Source organism: Castanea sativa, chromosome 12 (genome assembly GCF_040712315.1).
Source record: "Castanea sativa cultivar Marrone di Chiusa Pesio chromosome 12, ASM4071231v1".
NCBI classification, from domain to species: domain Eukaryota; kingdom Viridiplantae; phylum Streptophyta; class Magnoliopsida; order Fagales; family Fagaceae; genus Castanea; species Castanea sativa.
In genome coordinates, this window is record NC_134024.1 from 45,484,080 (window position 1) to 45,503,460 (window position 19,381).

General features: G+C 33.5%; 1 pseudogene; it reads left to right on the forward strand.

Moving 5' to 3' along the window:
- The first annotated feature begins 474 nt into the window (after positions 1-474).
- LOC142620763 (receptor-like protein 7) lies at positions 475-7,212 on the forward strand (annotated as a pseudogene).
- The last annotated feature ends 12,169 nt before the right edge of the window (positions 7,213-19,381 follow it).

Sequence of the window (19,381 nt, forward strand, 5' to 3'; positions counted from 1 at the left end):
TATGCAAGTCTCTTCACAAAATAATTAAATGATTTTTGAAGGAAAAAATGTTACTGTTTCTAGTGTCTTCTGATTGGATCATTTAATTGTTTAGAACGTCGAATAAGCACATAAAAAAAAAAAAAAAATCAAAAATAAAAAATCAAATTCTCAAAAGTGGCTTGGAAATCTCATTTGGAGTAGCGTTTTCTAGTGTGAAAAGGCTATGAAGGAACATATTACCAAACACTTCACTCCAAATAGTGAAGTGTTTGGTAAGCTCTCATGACAGACAAAGATGCCTTGACTAGATATCTTGAATTCACATTTGCAGCATGATATTAACTATTAAGTGAACTCGTGTCGCTTGAATTCACACGTGCAATGTGATATTAAGTGCATGCACAAGATCGATCACTTCCATTTCAATCTATAAAAACTCATAGATACACGTCTATGTTTTATTCAAGAGTTATCGACACCTTATAGAACGTTATGGGTTTATCACCTTCTTTGTTCATGCTCATGCGCTTTCTTTTTTTATTGTCGTTGTTTTCTCTTATATCTTCTAGGCAACCACTGTGCCATGATGTTGAGAGCTTTGCCTTGTTGCAATTCAAAGAAAGCTTTATCTTCAATCAGTCCGCATCTGATGATCCTTCTGCATATTCGAAGGTCTCTTCGTGGATGATACGAAGTAATGATTGCTGCACGTGGGATGGTGTTGAAAGTGATGAAAACACGGGTCATGTCATTAGCCTTGACCTTAGTAGCAGTTATCTGTATGGTTCCATCAACTCTAGCAGCAGCCTCTTCCAGCTTGTTCACCTTCAAAGGCTTAATCTTGTGGACAACGACGTCAACAACTCTGAAATACCCATTGGAGTAAGGCAGCTTTCAAATCTTACTCATCTTAACGTCTCTTATTCTGGATTTTCAGGTAAAATCCCTGCAGAAATTTTACAACTCTCTAAATTAGTTTCTCTAATCCTTGGGCCAAATCCATTGGAGCTTCACAAGCCTGGTCTTAGAAGAAGTATAGCTGAGAAGTTAGCAAACTTGGAAGAACTAGTTCTGAGTGAGGTGGACATATCATCCACTGTTCCCAGTATCTTGGCAAACTTATCTTCTCTAACAACTATTTTTCTTAGAGATTGTGGTTTGCATGGTGAGTTTCCCACAGGAATTTTTCAGCTACCAAATCTCAAGTCTCTCAGTGTGCGCTTCAATCCAAAACTCATTGGTCGTGTACCAGAATTTAATAGAAGTAGCCCCCTTGAATATTTAAGACTTGAGGGCGCAAGTTTCTCTGGCAAGGTACTTGATTCAATGGGTAACCTCCAGTCCTTATATGAATTGGAAGTTAGAAGTTGCAATTTCTCTAGACCAATACCATCGTCATTTGCTAACTTGACGAAGCTCGCGTATCTAGATCTTTCAAAAAACATTTTCAGCCGTGGGACTCTCTCTTGGGTTGGTAAGCAGGCCAAACTCACTACGTTATGTCTAGAAAATATTAATTTATATTGGTGATATCCCATTTTCTTCTAATGGAAACCTAACTAAGCTTACAACATTAATACTTGATAGGAATGAATTAACCGGTCCTATTGCATCGTGGCTAACAACCCTCACCCAACTAAATACTCCACGGTTTCATACAATAAATTGTGCAGTCCAATTCCAACATCTATTTCCAGCCTTTTGAATCTTCAAATTTTAGATTTGTCTTTAAATAACTTGAGTGGCACAGTAGCATTTGACTTGTTTCAAAAGCTCAATAACCTCTCCCACCTCGATTTATCTTATAACAATCTTTTGTTGGTTATTGATCCTAGTACCAATTCTACCTTTCAAAAATTTAGGATATTAGGACTAGGCTTTTGTAACTTAAGTGACTTCCCAGAGTTCCTTCAAAACGAAGATCAGTTGGAAGTTTTGGAACTTTCTCTAAACAACATTCATGGCCACATACCAAAATGGATCTCAAACATGATTAAAGACTCTCTTAAAGTTTTAGAGATGTCTGACAACTTACTCGCAGGTTTTGATCATAACCCAGATGCTCTCATTTGGACCAATCTACAAATTTTAATCCTTCCAAACAACAAGCTTCAGGGGTCACTACCAATTCCACCTCCATCCATCCTTGATTATTCTGTCTCTAACAACATGTTGACGGGAGACATCTCTCAAAAGATTTGTGAACTAAGTTCTCTTTCTTATCTTGATGTTTCATACAACAACTTGAGTGACTTCCTTCCCCATTGTTTAGGAGACTTGAGAAACCTTTCCATTCTTAATCTCCAATACAACAACTTTCATGGCAGCATTCCTCAAATATTCACGGAAGGATGCAAATTGGGGATGATCACATTAAGTCAAAATCGTTTTGAGGGGCCTTTACCAAGGTCATTGGCTAATTGTACAACATTGGAAGTTTTTGATATTGGAAACAATCATATAATTGATTTTTTCCCATCTTGGTTGGGCATTCTTCCAGAGCTAAGGGTTCTCATTTTGCAGTCAAATGGATTATATGGTTTTATTGGAAAGCCAGAAACAATTTCAAGATTCCCAAAATTACAAGTAATTGATGTCTCGAACAATAATATTAGTGGTAAGTTGCCATCTGAATATTTCCAAATTTGGAAAGCCATGCAAAGCTTTGATGCAAGTCACTTAACATATATGCAAACAGATGGTCAGACGCTAAAAACACAAAGCAATGGCTGGTTAATAATGTGCATCTACTCAATGACATTGACAAACAAAGGCATAAAGACAAAATATTCGAGAATCCAAGATTTCTTTGTAGCCATTGATCTATCAGTTTGAAGGAGAAATTCCAAAAAATTTGAGGAATCTAAAAGTACATGCTTGACTTTTCCAACAATGTTCTTACTGGTTTTATCCTATTGTCTTTGGCAACCTTAACAAACCTAGAATCACTATATCTTTCTCAAAATATGCTAGTTGGAGAGATTCCTCCACAACTAGTGGAGCTCACCTTCCTTGCTTTCTTGAATGTGTCTCATAATAATCTTACAGGACCTATACCACAAGGGAAACAATTTCTCACATTTCAAAACATTTCATTCTATGGAAATGTAGAATTGTGTCGAAGCCCATTGTCTAAAAGATGTGCCAATTCGGGGGACCCACCAACTCCAACTTCAAATTTTGAAGCAAAACAAGGCTCAGAGTATCCATTTGAGTTTGGCTAGAAGGTATTTGTGATGGTATATTGTTAGGCATAGTTGTATGTTGTGTAATAAGAGGGGTTGGTGCTGTGATACAATGCAAGCTGTGATGCAAAGGGGGGTGCAGTGATGCAGTGCAGCAGGCTGTGATGCAGAGCTATAATGCAGCAATGAGCTATGATGCAGCAATGACTAGTTGGTTGTGATAGTGTGCTAGTTGTATGAGTGACTAAGTGTCCATATATGAGGTACATTAGAGTTAGTTGGTAACTGTGTAAGTCAGTTAGTGTTAGTTAGGGACTGATGGTTATTAACAGCTGTCTTGGTGTTGTATAAGAGACCAATGAGTTGTATAGTGGGCAAGCAATCAAAGTGTATTTTCAATGCAATCTTTCTTTTTCTTTTTCCTTGTCTTTCCTTTCTCTCTATTCTGGAGGCCTAGCTGACCTCGAAACCAGCTACCCAATAAATCCCCAATTCCAATCTTAACATATATGGATGTGGATTTGTAGTTGGAGTTTGTTTTGGACAAATTATAATCTCAAGGAAGAGTGGTTGGTTTATAAAGTCTTTTGCAATTGGCCATCCAACAAGAAGAAGGGTGAAGTGGAGGAGATGTCAAAAATAAATTTAGTTGTACTAGAGTTTTCCTTATAAATAAACCCATGCATATGTTGCTTCCATTACTAGTGTTTCCATTTTATTTCAGGAGTTGGGAGGGATATTTGATAATTTATCGTAGTAGATAATGTTTGTTGTCTACTCAATGTAATATGTTTTTGTGATGATTTTCTTACTGTACCTTTTCCTTTTGGTGACACTGGTTTTGTCATAAATGATAAAATGGTGTTGTATTTTAAATTTAAAAACTTGAGAAAATAATGAACTAAGCCTATTAATTCCAATCTATGTAAAATTTGGTAGATTTTGTGACATGTTAATAAAATCAAGGTATTAAACTTGTCAGTGGAAAAACCCAAAATTTTGCTTAGGGGGAGGGGGGCATGCCTTGGCTACAACCAGCACTTTCATTTGGGATCAGCTACCTCTTTCTATTGTGTGACTTTGATATGTTTTACATATTCAGGGGAAGGAGTTTTATTTTTTATGTGAGTTTTATTTTTTTTTCATTTCTTTTTTATTTCGAATTGTAGTTTTATTAATTTTTGGGATACATTTTTTGATGTTTTTTATTGTCAGGTGGAAAAAATTGGGTTTGAGAAAGTTTATTTAAAATTGAAAGAATAATTTTCAAATTCTATACACTAAAGGGCATTAGTATTGGTTGTGCTAAAAAGTCATATTACTAATTTTACAATACTAAAAAGTATGTTGCAATGGTGGAGGGAAAGCCAAAAAAATTGGCTTTTAAAATGTAGTGCACAGCCAGCTAAGAAGCTAAAAAAAAATTATTAAAAGGTATATTATTTTATTGTGTTGATAGTGGTGGTGGTTGTTTATTTTAGTAGATATATTATTTTATTGTGTTGAAAGCTAGAATAAAATCACAAATGTTGGGTGTTTTTGTAAAGTGAAGTGGTAAAATAGATAAAATAGTTTTTTGTAGTACCAAATTGCTAAATATATGGTTCCACCAATGTGGATGTTCTAAATAATTTTTAATAAAAAAAAATGTATATTTTTACAAATTTACCTTTTGAATTTCTAAGAAAAATGTATTGTTTTCATTTTTGGTACAATAGAAATCATATATATTTCATTTATTTAAGACTTTCCTTTGCATATTGCATGTTAGCGACTAATATCTTACAGCAACAGAGGAACCCATTCCAGTCTTGCTTGTACATCCATGTAGCTGTTCCCAATTGAAATTTGAAACATATTTCTAACCTAAACTAACAACAAAGAATTGTTGCAAGAGGAAACTCATCCAAGACAATAGTCATTTGATTAAATCATTCCAAAGCTTCTTCCTCTAACTCAAAATATATGCAAGTCCACTGATTAAATAAGTCTATGAAACTGCATTGTGTCCTATTAAGCTATCAACAAGACTACTACCAACTAGAACATCAAGAGTAGTTCCATCTGAACAATCCGATCATGCAAATTAATACCCCCATTCAAGATCAAATATATACAAAACTGTTTTGTGTTCGATGGTATATGTAAGGGTCATATGTTTTGGAATTGTCAAACCATGCCAAATTATGTGTCTTTTATTGATTTTTGATATGTCTTAAAATTGTCATTGAAGGCTAAGTTGAAGACACAAAATTTGCTCAAGAAAAACTCAAGAAAAATATATTTTCAACTTATACCTCGATAGAAGTCTTGGTACCTCTCAATAGCAGTCTCGATACATCGAGAAACCCACTTCCTCCTTGATACATCGAGCTTCGCAGATTAGCAAAAATCAACAATGCGAAAAAGCCCATAACTTATTCGTTTGAAGCCCGAATTGAGATCTGTTTAAATCGGTATTTAAAGAACATCATAAGCCATCTATTAGAAGACTTTTTAGAGAGAGAAACTATTCGTTTATGCGGCTAGGGTTTTGTTACCAAGTTTTCTCTATTTCACAAACCAAAGAGTTTTAAAGTAGATTTGAAGATTCCATTGGTGAAGAAGATGAAGTCATAGCAACCACCACACACTTGCTACTGTGAAGAAAACCTTCAACAGGTTCTTGAAGTCATTTGGAGGTTCCAATTGTGATTGTGGGAGGAGCATTCATATATTAGAGAGTTTAGAGGTTTTGAAGCGGTAGAAGGTTTCTACTATAAGTTTATCTACTGGGTTTGTAAAGTCTAGGGACAAATGTTTTGTACTAGATCTTAAAACTTCTCTTTACTATATTGGATTTCTTTTTGGGAAGGTTTCCCCTTAGTTTTTTCCAATGAAACTAGTTTGTTTCATTGGTTTTTCTATGTTATCTATCTTGTCTTATTTACTATTCTGTTGTGCATGATATTGATGTTTGTTTGAACAATATGTATGCATAATAGATCTAATTAACAACTTGGGTTTAAAACTTGTTAATTCTATCAACCGAGTTCTAAATTTCCCAACAATATAGGTCATGGAATTCAGTCTAACATCTTGACTCCACATAAAGTACTAAGGCTCTGAACCCAAAAGTCATATTGAGAGAAGATCGATAACAATATAACATTGTGTTCCAAGACAATATAGGTCATGGAATTCAGTCCCAAGGTTTACTTCTCGTTTTTGGGGTGGTGTGGAAAAGGCCTTGGGTACTAGATTGGATTTTAGCATGGCTTTCCACCCTCAGACAGATGGACAGTCTGAAAGGACTATTCAAACTCTAGAAGATATGTTGAGAGCATGTGTTTTGGATTTTAAGGGGAATTGGGCTAGTCACTTACCTTTGGTGGAGTTTGCTTACAATAATAGTTATCATTCAAGTATTAAAGCAGCACCTTATGAGGCTTTGTATAGGAGAAAGTGTAGATCCCTGATTTGTTGGGATGAGGAGGGAGAACGAAAAAAATTGGGGCCAGAGATTTTTCAGAGGACTTGTGAAAAGGTAAACATGATTCGTGATCGACTACGAGCAACCCAAAGTAGACAAAAGAGCTATTATGACATGAAAATGAAGGCTTTGGAACTTGAAATTGGAGATAAAGTTTTCCTATGGGTTGCACCTATGAAAGGAGTAATGAGGTTTGGTAAAAAGGGTAAGTTAAGCCCTAGGTTTGTAGGGCCTTTTGAGGTCTTGGAGAGAGTAGGCGAAGTTGCATATAGAATTGCCCTACCATCGGCCTTGTCAGGAATTCATAATGTTTTCCATGAGTTTATGTTGAGGAAATACATTCCTGACTCTTCACATGTTTTGAGCTATGAGCCACTTCAGTTTAGAGATGATTTATCATATGAAGAAGTTTCGATAGAGATTTTGGACCGTAAAGAGCAAGTGCTACGCAAAAGGACAATAGCTTGGGTAAAGGTGCTTTGGGAGAATCATTCGGTGGAAGAGGCATCTTGGGAGCGTGAGGATGATATGTTGTCAAGATACCCAAGCCTTTTTCAAGATCAATGTACGTAAAATTTCGAGGACGAAATTTTTATAAGAGAGGAAGAATGTAACGTCCCTATTAGTCAGAAAAAAAAAATGTTAAGGTGAGATTTTTTTAGCCCACACGTGCCCCCCACCTAACCCCACTACCCATCATTCTCTACCACTCATTTTTCTCTTAATTCTTCTCTCTTTTGGCCGGCTCTCACTTTTCTTTCTCTCTTTCATTTTCTTTCTTTTCTCTTCACTTAAACACACTCATTTCTCAACTCACCCGCCGGCCTCCTCTCCAAAACACACCATCTCACCATCATTTTTCCGGCAAGATCACCGGAAAAATACTTAGGAACCCCTAAGCATCTTCATCATTTTATTTGAGGTAAAAATTTCTAATCTTTTGGTGGGTTTTACACTTTTGCTTGAGGATATTTTTATCTAAGCTTTGATAATGATACCCATGTGATTTATGAGCATTAGAAGTGATATTTATGTGTTTTTATGTATGGGTTTTGTATTGGTGGAATTTTTGATGAGTGGGTATATATATTTTGTGCTAAAATGGCTATTCAAGGTTTATGTATGGTGGAAAAATTTAGGGGTTTTAAGATATAATGTATGATGGTTGGTAAATGTAATTTTGCCATTGTCATTGGGTTTATTTGGAGTTAGTGAAATTCTAAATTTCTTGTCTCGGAGGATATGTTGTTTTTTGCTTTCATGGGTCTCTTAATAATATAGTGTAAATCTTATGAAAACTAGTCATAATGTTGGAGATATTATGAAATTGGTTAACTTTATAAATTGGAGTTGATACCTTGTGAATAAATTTGTTGAGAAAATTTGGGAATGGTATATATTATTATTGATGAGGTTAAATAGTAGGCTTGCCTAATTAAGTGTTTATTTGGCAAATCCTAAATTTTGGTTAGATACAATTTCAAGTTTTATACTTATTTGATAGGTTTACTTGATATTGTTTAGGTTCTAGCTAATCTCCTTGAAGCTTGGAGAGTTAGGCTTTTGTGGTTGCAAGGTAAGTAGCTTCTTAATGGGATATTTTTGAAAAATTACCATATTTCACAAACAATGTTTTTGGGTCAAACAAATTTTAGGAAAATTATATATGGATATATGTTTTCTTAAAATTGTCGTGTTGTGACCCTATTACATATTATTATATATAAAAATGCATCATATTTGGTATTGCATTTGGGGAAATGCATGAAATGTTGATATGGAAAAATGAGCATCTTTTATTTAATCTTTGATAAGGAAATTATGAATTCTATGGTATAATAGAAAATTCAAAGATGCTTATCTTGTCTTAGTACTTGAGAAATTGATAGAAAATCTTTTTGGCAAGAATGAAATTGAAAACCTTACAAACTTTGTGGAAGTAGACTATTTAAGATTTTTCTGAAACTACTTGGATATAAACTATGTGTTTCAAAGTAATGTAACTTGTGAGCATCATGTAGTTTTAACACCATGCCATGTGTGATTTTCCCGTGATCACCCGATTTGGTTTTCGTAGTCTTTGTGACAACGGAATCAAATCTAGGTCAGTGCCCTTTCATTTTGGATGACGTGTTCTTCCCTGCTATCCATGGTGGGAAGAGGTTTCTTGATTGTGTGTGGGTGAGGCTGTTGTCCATGGGGCCAAAAGACCACATGCAAGAGAGGTCCTATTTGACGCGCTCTCTCTGCTGCCCATAGGGAGAAAGAAAAACCTTGAGGGTATGGGTGAGGCTGCTGTCCATGGGGCCAAGAGTCTGCATACCAGAGAGGACAATATCATGCCAGTTGTGAATGGATGGATCCCCTGACCGGTCTATGTGGTAATGTGGTATATTATTGTGATAATTTATCTTATGTTAGATATTATGGCTTTGGGATTTATATTGTTAGTGCTCACAGATTATAGTATATTGTTTTAAGGTAGTTACTTAGAGAAATTTGGTATTTCATTATTTAATCATTCTTGTCATATTATTATTATTGAAGATGAAAGTTGCATTTCCCCCACCCCCATTAATTATACTACTTACTGGGCTCTATCTCATCCCATTATTTTTATAAACTTTTCAGAGCAGGCAACAATATTTTGAGACAGCTTTTGGTGGCTAATAGTAGTTAGACTAACTACTGATGAAGGCTGAACTTTTGTGATGGAGTTATTTGATGATGTACATTTTAGAATAGGTTTGACTCATTTTTTTGTATATTATAGTGGTTGTGACTATATTCCCACTGATGGGACAAGCTGTTGATATGTAATTATTATTCAGACCTCTATTCTTTTGTGGCCAATGGTCTTTGTAATTAATGCTTAGAGCTCTGATTTACTTTGAGAGTATATTCAATGGAATTATTAAGATAATTCTTGATGTTGATACTTGATAGGATTTATGTGGATTGAATTGTCAAAAAGTAAAAAATTTACAGGTACTTAAGATGTCTTTCTCACGCTTTGAACCCTTTGGGGTTTGGGGCATGACACACTAGCTCCAATAGGCTTTGGACTTTTCTGTCAACTCTTGACAAGTCCAAAGTTACCATTAACTATATTTAATATCACTATATAAATATAGTTGCACTTAAAGCCTTATCTATAAAGTATATCCCAAGACTTTATTGTACATGCAACCCCTTCATAAAATATTCGTAGTAATACAAAGTCATGAATATAGACTGTCACTTTGAAGATTACTACATCTTAATCTTTGAGTACCCGGTTTAATCCTTTATATTATTCATTATATATTTATGAAATCCAATTCTATAAATATATACTTTAGTAACTCCTTACTAAAGTGGTTGGGCCCAACTATCTGAATAACCAAACCCATTAAACTTATCTCAAATGAATATTTTGTATCTCCGTTAAGAGACTATGAATTCCATCTTGAGAATATATGTTCCATCAACACTAAATGTGGCTGCCCAACATACTGAGGTTTTGACTGTGACTAATAGATCTCACTCCTGATATATCAAAGCAACCTACATCTTATGATCAGGTCCATTATTCTCTCAGGATTAAGAGTTAATGTAAAAAGAAGTCGTGAGATTTATTATTCATTTGACAGTCGTTAAGGGAATAATAAATCTCACAGCGGTCTAGTTCAATATGTCTTAACTCTTAAAACATATCAACATACCAACTAGAAGTCTCTACTTCCATGATCAAGACAAATCATCTTAGTTGATATGTTATAGTTTTCGCAGATAAAACGTCTAATTTCATCACCGACTACGAACTACATTTTGAGTTTACAAGGAACTTGTGATTTACATCTTTTGTGACTAAATCACATAAATCACATACAATGCATCTCATGGACTAAGATAATGTCCCATTAGTTCATTTATAAATGGTCTCATATAATTAAACAATTTAATTATTTATGACATGCCAATAAATTAGATTTTAAGGCATAAACCCCAACAATCCCCCACTTGCCCTCAAAGTCAATTTATCATATATCTGACACTTATTTCCCTTTAGAGTAATTCATAATCACTCTAAGGTAAGGCTTGGAAACAAGTTACAACTAGATTTATCGCATAAATTATCTTTTCTACTACTATTTATCATGTACTCATATCTCTCTAATGAGATGATACTATTTACACTTAATGTGTATCTTTACCACCTAAGATGAACACATATCTTGAAATTCAACTTCATAATGTGTATCTTCACCACCTAGGATGAACACATATCTTGAGGTCCAACTTCATGAATCACAATCAAACTACAAATCAATATTTGTACATCTAGTAACTATCAAAACTTCACTTCTGTGGACAAGCATCCAATCCCTCATTCTCCCAAGATATTTGAATATATGCTTTACTCCCACTAAATTAAGTGATCTTTGATTAATTGATATTTTCGTATCATGTCCACCGCAAAATAGATATTTAGCCTAGCATGTAGCATAGCATAAAGACTTCCTTTCAATTTGATATAAGGAACCGTCTTAATATGCTCTTCCTTTTATATGTCTTAGGACTACAATCTTATATAAAAGAACTTCAACTTAAAAGGAAAGAATCTTTTCTTGAAGTATTACATGCTATACTTGGCTAGAATCTAATCTATTTAAGCAGTTTGAGATAGACCAACCATCCTAAATTCTGAATTTTAAAAAAGTTTAATTCTTAGGATGTGACTAGTCCTTCCCAAGTACTTTATATCAAACTAGACTAGACAACTAAAAACTCCATTAATGACATTATCTCTACATCATTCTAAATGATTAGAGTGTCATTAACATACATTAAAAAAATTATTATTCTATATAGCTTTTACACTCGTAAGGCCTTTTAATACTTGATCATAATCAAACAACTTGATTTCTTGATCAAAGATGACATTTTATGATTCATATGCTTGCTTTAGTCCATAAATGGAATTTAAGCAACTTGCATACTAAACACTATTGGTTCTTTGTTATGCACAAGTCTAATTACATCACAAAGATGTCTTCCTCAAGATTGCTACTAAAAGAAGCTTTCTTGATATCTATTGCCATATTTCATCCAAATGAAATATAATGGATAAGAGAATCTAGATAGAGTCAAACTTGACTATTGGTGAAAAAATCTTTCATAGTCAAACCATTTCTTTCTGAATAAATCTTTTCGCCACTAGTCTTGACTTTGAAGGTTTGCACCTTTCTAATCTATCAATCTCATTAATCTTGTAGACCTATTTGTGAGCAATAGGTTTATTGCCATTAGGCGTCTCTACAAGTTCTAGACTTTAAATAAAATCTAATTCTATTTACATAAACTTGATCCAGTAATCCATATTCATATCATCTATTGCCTCTACGTAGGACCGATGATCAAATTCATATCCTTGTGGAATGACTTCAAAAGTTTATTCCAAAAGTATGAATTTATTTAATAATTGATAATCCTCCCACTATGATATTGTACCGGTGTACTAGCTATATATATAGAATAATGTCTTATGGTGTATCTAATACAACCATCTCATTTCTAAATGTATTTTATAGTTGTCTTACAAAAAATTATGACATTTATCTTCTAGATCATTCTACAATTTGCTTTAAGATTATTTACATAATCATCATCAAGAACTTTGTAATTGTACTTTACAAACATCTTATATTCTTTATGACTACCAAAACAATCTTTTACAATTCCTTTTGGATACCCAACATAAACACACATTTTTCTACCTTTTGATTTCAATTTGTTAGACTTCCTTTCTAGCACAAATGCTGGACATCTCCAAAAGTGGAAGTATCATATACTAGGTTTTCACCCAATCCACAATTAGATAGATGTCATAGAAACAAACTTTTGAAATCAACTTTAGAAAATGTATGGTAATTATTAGAATATATATTCAAAATAAATAAGCAAACGGAAATACTAATCATGTACTTTACTATTTCTAAAAAAGTCTTATTCCTCCTTCGTGTATGCACTGACTTAAAGAAGTTATTGAAACTATATTCCTTTTACAATAAAGGACCCCTAGATCATATTATCCTCTAAATAGAATTCATAGATTGGGCATTTAACAAGATAATGGTTCTAGAAGCCCATCTTTCACCAATCTTGAATACCATTTAGATTAATAAGATCTAGACAAAAGTGCCAAAATATACAATACCTAAGGATGAAAACTTTCTCTTTAAAAATTAAAACATGTAAATTTCCATCTAGAAAATAATCATGGACAAAGCTTATCTTTACCAAAACCGGAAACACTTTCCTTGTGGTCATACTTATGAGTCTAATTTCCTTTTGGCAACTACTAGGATAACTAGCTTGTCCAACTGTTTGATATTATAATTCCTCTTCTTACCACCCTTACCTTTCGGTCTAGGCTAAGAATTTGAATTAAATAATATTGATCCCAGCCTTAGCTTTTAGGATGTTTTTCTTTGTGTAGAACTCACTTATCAATTCAGATAATATAAAAGAAAAACATTTTCAAAACAATCTGAATTGATCAAATGATTCTAACAAGGACTTGTGGATCATATCCATATGAGATTAACATTTAATCTCTACATACAAGAATTCCAATTCATTTTAAAAATAAAATATTTTCATAAAATGATATAAAATTGGAACTCCTCAAGATTTTCTTAGCACTCAATATGATTCATATTGAATATCGTCTAGTAGCATGATATTTCATACCAAAACATCTCATTTAGACTTAATAAAAAGTCTAAGTCTAGTACTAACTCTTGCATCTCATATTGTAGCACAATTGAGATAGAAGCCAATGAAACATTATCGCATTTCAATAGAGACTATGATCATATCATAAGCTATCTTCCATTAATGCATCATGCATAGGAAATCATGACAATGCTGAATCGGAACATGAATATGTACTTCAGCTCCTTTAAGCACCATGTCCAAAATTATTTCTTAGTTAATGTGATTCATTTAAAATAGTAGCTAGAGAACAAATTTTATGACAACTTTATTTTGAGACTATGAACTTAAATACTAGAACATTATATTTGGCATCCTAACCATATAGTATGAAACCCGAAAAACATACTATACTAGGTGCAACAACAACTCAATCCATGTCTATAATTCCTTGGTAGCAAGTTTATTATAAACACATTAATTGGTTGAGAACTATTATCATTATTAGTGCTATCATGATAACTCTTACCATACACTAATAATATGCCGTATTACTTTCAACCTCTAAGTAATAATGATATAGCTCCTTTGGAAGGTTAACATTACACTTAGTCTAGTGTACACCATTATCTAGAATCATGTGTACTCACATTTCATCTCCCTTTATAATGTTTAAACTTGTAGTACCATGAAACAAAACACCCTCTTTTGGGATCACGAGGTATATATGCCAAGACGAGGTGCTTGTTCACATTGCTTTAAACGGGTAAGTTCAATCTTATAGTACTATGAAGTAAACACCCTCCTTTGAGATCGCAAGGCATATACGCCAAAACGAGGTGGTTACCCACACTACTATGAACCGATAATGGAGGCCGTGAGATCCAATCCTTGTATCTCTCTCCCACTAGAAATTTTAGAACAAGTGGATTATATTGAAATCATTGTGATCTTATCACAATTTTAACCCTACACATCAAATGTGTTTAATTGTTTAAATTCAATGTGATGTTACTAAGTCACGTGACAATAGCGTAACGAACTTTCGAGCAATCACAAAGAAGTTTTAATCTTGTAATCCATGAAGTAAATACCCTCCGCATGGAATGCAAGACTTGAAGTCAAGACAAGGAATCTATTCACATTACAACAAACTTAACAAAAGGGTTATATCAACACTACCACTCGTTATTTGGGTTTTTCTTAAATAATTGTGATCCCATCACAACTAATAACCTTGCACTTGTTAAAGACTCTAATCTTATTAGAATCACTAACTAAAATGGAAGTCCTAAACTATTTAGGATTCCTTAAACACTAATGAATCAAAAATTAGTTATATAGAACTCTATCCTTAATTTACTAGATAAAGTATTCTAATCTCATTAGAAAATATATAACTTTTAATTAAGCTTTAATTTCATTAAAACTTCTTATTAAAATAAATTAAGGGCTTTCAATCATACAACAATTCTAATCTCATTAGAATGTTTACAAAAAGACAAGTCTTAAACTATTTAAGACTAAGAGTTCTATTTAACTAATATCTTTGATCTCATCAGGTCTTTTAGTTAGAAACATGTGTAATCTAATCACACATAGCCCTACTCTTAGATTTGAAAAAAAAAAATAGGTGTCAGAATTTTTGGCTACTCATTCTGGCTACTCATTCAAGTTGCGAGTTTTGGCTACTCGTTTTGGCGGCTCGCCCAGTCGTGAGACCCAAGTCGCGAGTTTTGGCGACTTGTTTTGGCGACTCGTCCAGTCGCGAGAACCTAGTTGCAAGTTCATCCAAAAGCTCTAGCGACCCACTTGTGACTCATCTCGCGACTCGCTAGTTGCGAAAATGCCCAGAAACAGCCGTTTTTCTTTTAACCGTTTTTGACGTTTCCAAAGAACAAAACACATTCTTAATGATCAAAAACGATGAGATTAAGATTAAAACTTGAATTTCATTGATGTTAAAGTGTTAAAATTCAATTTTACATAGTTAAAATCAAACTTAAACAACATCATAACATCAAAATCAGTTTTAATCAAACAATAGTTTCAAAACTAAAATATGCAGAAAAAATGAATGCATAATCTTCACAACTATGAAAACCGTTTTCTTAAATTCTAAAACTCACTAAACATGTTATACAGATTTGAAAATGAAGACCACTCTGATACCAATTGTTGGAAAATCACGTGTTTGTATCGCATACAAAACATACGCAGCTAAAATTTAACGGATCTACTTCATACACAATCGATAACATGCACTATGTAAGTTTTAGAATTTAAGAACGAGAGATCGTACCTTGGTGCGGTGAAATTCAAAACCGAAGATCAGAAGCACTTGGGAAGACTTTTAATCTTCACTCCAATTCTACTTACTGCCCAAGATGTGTGGTCTCTCAATTAGTTTTCATCAAAGAGAGAATAAGAGAGTGTCCAACACTCACATACAAACCATGTCATTCCTTGTATGAAAACTCTTATGAAAAGGTCTCATGGAAACTTTTTTTGAAATTCTTTATGTTTCTCTCCTTATATATAACTGATTGTCTAATTGGACTAGCCTTTTGGACAATTCCAATTGGGCTCTTGTATGTGGCTTGGAGTGGGACCAAAAAGGGACCAATAAGACACTAGCTCCAATGGGCATTGAGATTTTCTGTCAACTTGTGACAAGTCCAAAGATACCATTAACTATATTTAATACCACTATATAAATATAGTTGCACTCAAGGCCTTATCTATAAATTATATCCCAAGACTTTATTGTACATGCAACCGCTTCATAAAATATTCGTAGTAATACAAAGTCATGAATATAGACTGCCACTTTGAAGATTACTACATCTTAATCCTTGGGTACCCGGTTTAATCCTTTATGTTATTCATTATATATTTATAAAATCCAATTCCATAAATATATACTTTAGTAACTCTTTACTAAAGTAGTTAGGCCCAACTCTCTGAATAACCAAACCTATTAAACTTATCTCGATAGAATATTTTGTATCTCTGTTAAGAGATTATGAATTTCATCTTGAGAATATATGTTTCACCAACACTAAATGTGACTGCCCAACATACTGAGGTTTTGACCGTGACTAATAGATCTCATTCCTGATATATCAAAGCAACTTACATCTCATGATCAGGTCCATTATTCTTTCAGGATTAAGAGTTCATGTAAAAAGAAGTCGTGAGATTTATTATTCATTTGACAGTTGTTAGGAGAATAAAAAATCTCACAGCGGTCCAGTTCAATATGTCTTAACTCTTAAACCATATCAACATACCAACTAGAAGTCTCAACTTCCATGATCAAGACAAATCATCTTAATTGATATGTTATAGTCTTCGTAGATGAAACACCCAATTTCAATACCGACTACGAACTACATTTTGAGTTTACAAGGAACTTGTGATTTACATCTTCTGTGACTAAATCACATACAATGCATCTCATGGACTAAGATAATGTCTCATTAGTTCATTTATAAATAGTCTCATATATTTAAACAATTTAATTATTTATGACATGCCAATAAATTGGATTTTAGGGCATAAACCCCAACCTTTTCAAGGAGGAAACATATGGATTTTGAATCTATGAGTAGATGAAACCTATACAATCAGCCTAAAGCCCATTATTATTAAGTCACGAGCCATCCAAGGCCACAAGCCGCAAGTGCAACCCACACACTTGAAATAGCCATCCAAAATTAATTCAAGATGGGTCCATAACAATCCCCATGACATCAGCTTCAAAGCCCATCTATACGGACAATAAAGTCCAAAAGCCATTCCATGGAATTAACCAATTGAAGCCCCAAAGATTAGCAACGGCCTATGAAAGCCCACAGCTGTAACAAATAAGCTTTAGTACAAGAATTTCCCTCCATCATTGATGAGAGAAACAGCTAGATAAGGGAAATGCAAGAGCAACAGGTTGAAGGGCAAAATGGCCGTTCGTGTCAATTTTGGACCCACCCAAAATTTGACAAATGAACTTGGAGCACTTGTAAGTAAAAGAACTCATTAAAGAACTTGTTAAAGCAATAATGCATATAGCTTAGCTTTTAGATGAAAACTTTTTGTTAAAAGTGTGCTAAAATATACTTATACATTGAAAAAAAATTGAGAAAAAGTGAGATTTTTAAAAGCTTCATATAAAATATAAAACTAGAAAAGCTAGCTTATAATCTAGTCCCAAACACATACAGAGCTTTAGCCAATGACATCTTTACCTCCATAAGTCAAGGACCAATTATCATTAATGCAAAGCTGCTGCAACCCTTGATTTCATCAAGTTCAAATTGGGGTCTTCCCCTTTAGGAAGCAGTTTTTAGGGTGATTAGTTAGTCATGTTGTTGTCCCTAAAAACAAGACATAAACATTGTCTCCTTTTAAGGACGAGCACTACTCTGTTGAGAAATTGTCTTAAATTCCTATTGTGATTTGGAAAGCTAATTAGATTTTCCTATTGAAGAAGGAAAATTAAATTTGGTTATTTTCTTGAATTTCCTTTGTGTGGAAGGAAATATTATTTCTTGAAAGTTAAAGAAAGTCTATTTCTTATCAAAGAAGTAATGCATTGCTTGTGTATTAAGGAATTTGATTTGAAGTCTTATAAATAGACAATGTTGCAAAGAATTTGATGGTTTTGGCCCAATAGTCCTCCCCTATGAGAAGAGAAGAAAAATAATAGAATTGGGCATGAAACCAAAAGAGAAAAATGAGATTTTTGCTTAGGAGGTACCCCAAGAAGAGGAAAAACAAGGTTTGAGTTTTCTATACAAAGCTTTTGTAAAGCGCACAAATCAAGAAAAAATTATGAGGCTTTGATTCATGTTGTGAAGTGAATAATAGAAAAAAGGTGATGCCGCAATGTGAGGATTGTGAAGAGCAAGATATTGTGTGAAAAGAAGAAACCACAGTGCGTGCAGTGAGTGTGTGCGAGAACAAAGAAAAACATAGAGATTTTGAACCAAATGCTCATTAAGGAGTCGGGTAAGTTTGCCATTGGCCCTTTAACCAAGATGTTATTCTAGGTAGAAGAAAGACACTAATATCTCAAATTCAAAATTCAAATGTGATATTATTTTGAATAATATTTATTTAACTATTTTATACTCTTTATTAATTAACTTGTGCATTACATTTACGTGAGCGTAATTTTAATAATCAATTAAATTTGATATTTACCCACATGACCTATTGAATATTACCTTAAGCCTATCAATATTTTTTTGTTGTTGTTGTTGTTTTTTTTTTTTTTTTTGTAGAAATAAATTATTGGTCTATGAAGTTTACTTAATGCGTGTTTTTATCCCAGAATTGTTAAAAAAAGTGCTATTGGTCCCTGATATTTTTTTTAAAGGGCACTATTTTTATTAGATGGTACTAATTTATCACCCATGTCACAATTGAAGGTCCCCTTTTTATGACAATAAACCCCGGAGACTGTGTAAAGCATCGTGTCCTTTTACTTGGTTAAACCTCAAGCTCATGTACCGCATCCACATCACACGGATCAGATAAGCCATTTTATGAATCTATAATTAGAAAAAATAACACAATTTCTCCAAATTTTGTTTGACACTTGTTTTGAAAACATGTTTTGAGAACAAAAAACGCTAGGTACTCCACATGACACTAGTTTCTTTATTTTGAAAAAAAAAATCAATTCTCACTAAAAAGTAATTCTCTTTCTCTTTCTTTTTTAATTTATTTTTTGATTCAAAAACTAAGTCTTTATACCAGTCAAATTTTATTAAAGAACCACGGGAATCAAATACAACTTACATATCCCTCTCTTGTAACAAAACTTGATATAAAGGCCTACTACAATTCACATAGGATAGAAGTCAATGGCTAGGTAAGGGGAGCCGGAAGTTCCGTAACTCCATGTTGGCGATTTACAGGCCTGTTATAAGGTCTATTGCATTTAGTATAGTAGCTTGATGAAACTACTCTACTACTGAACACATGCATACTCAAGACCCTTCAAACAGATTAACTAGCAACACAGTAATGTACACAAATC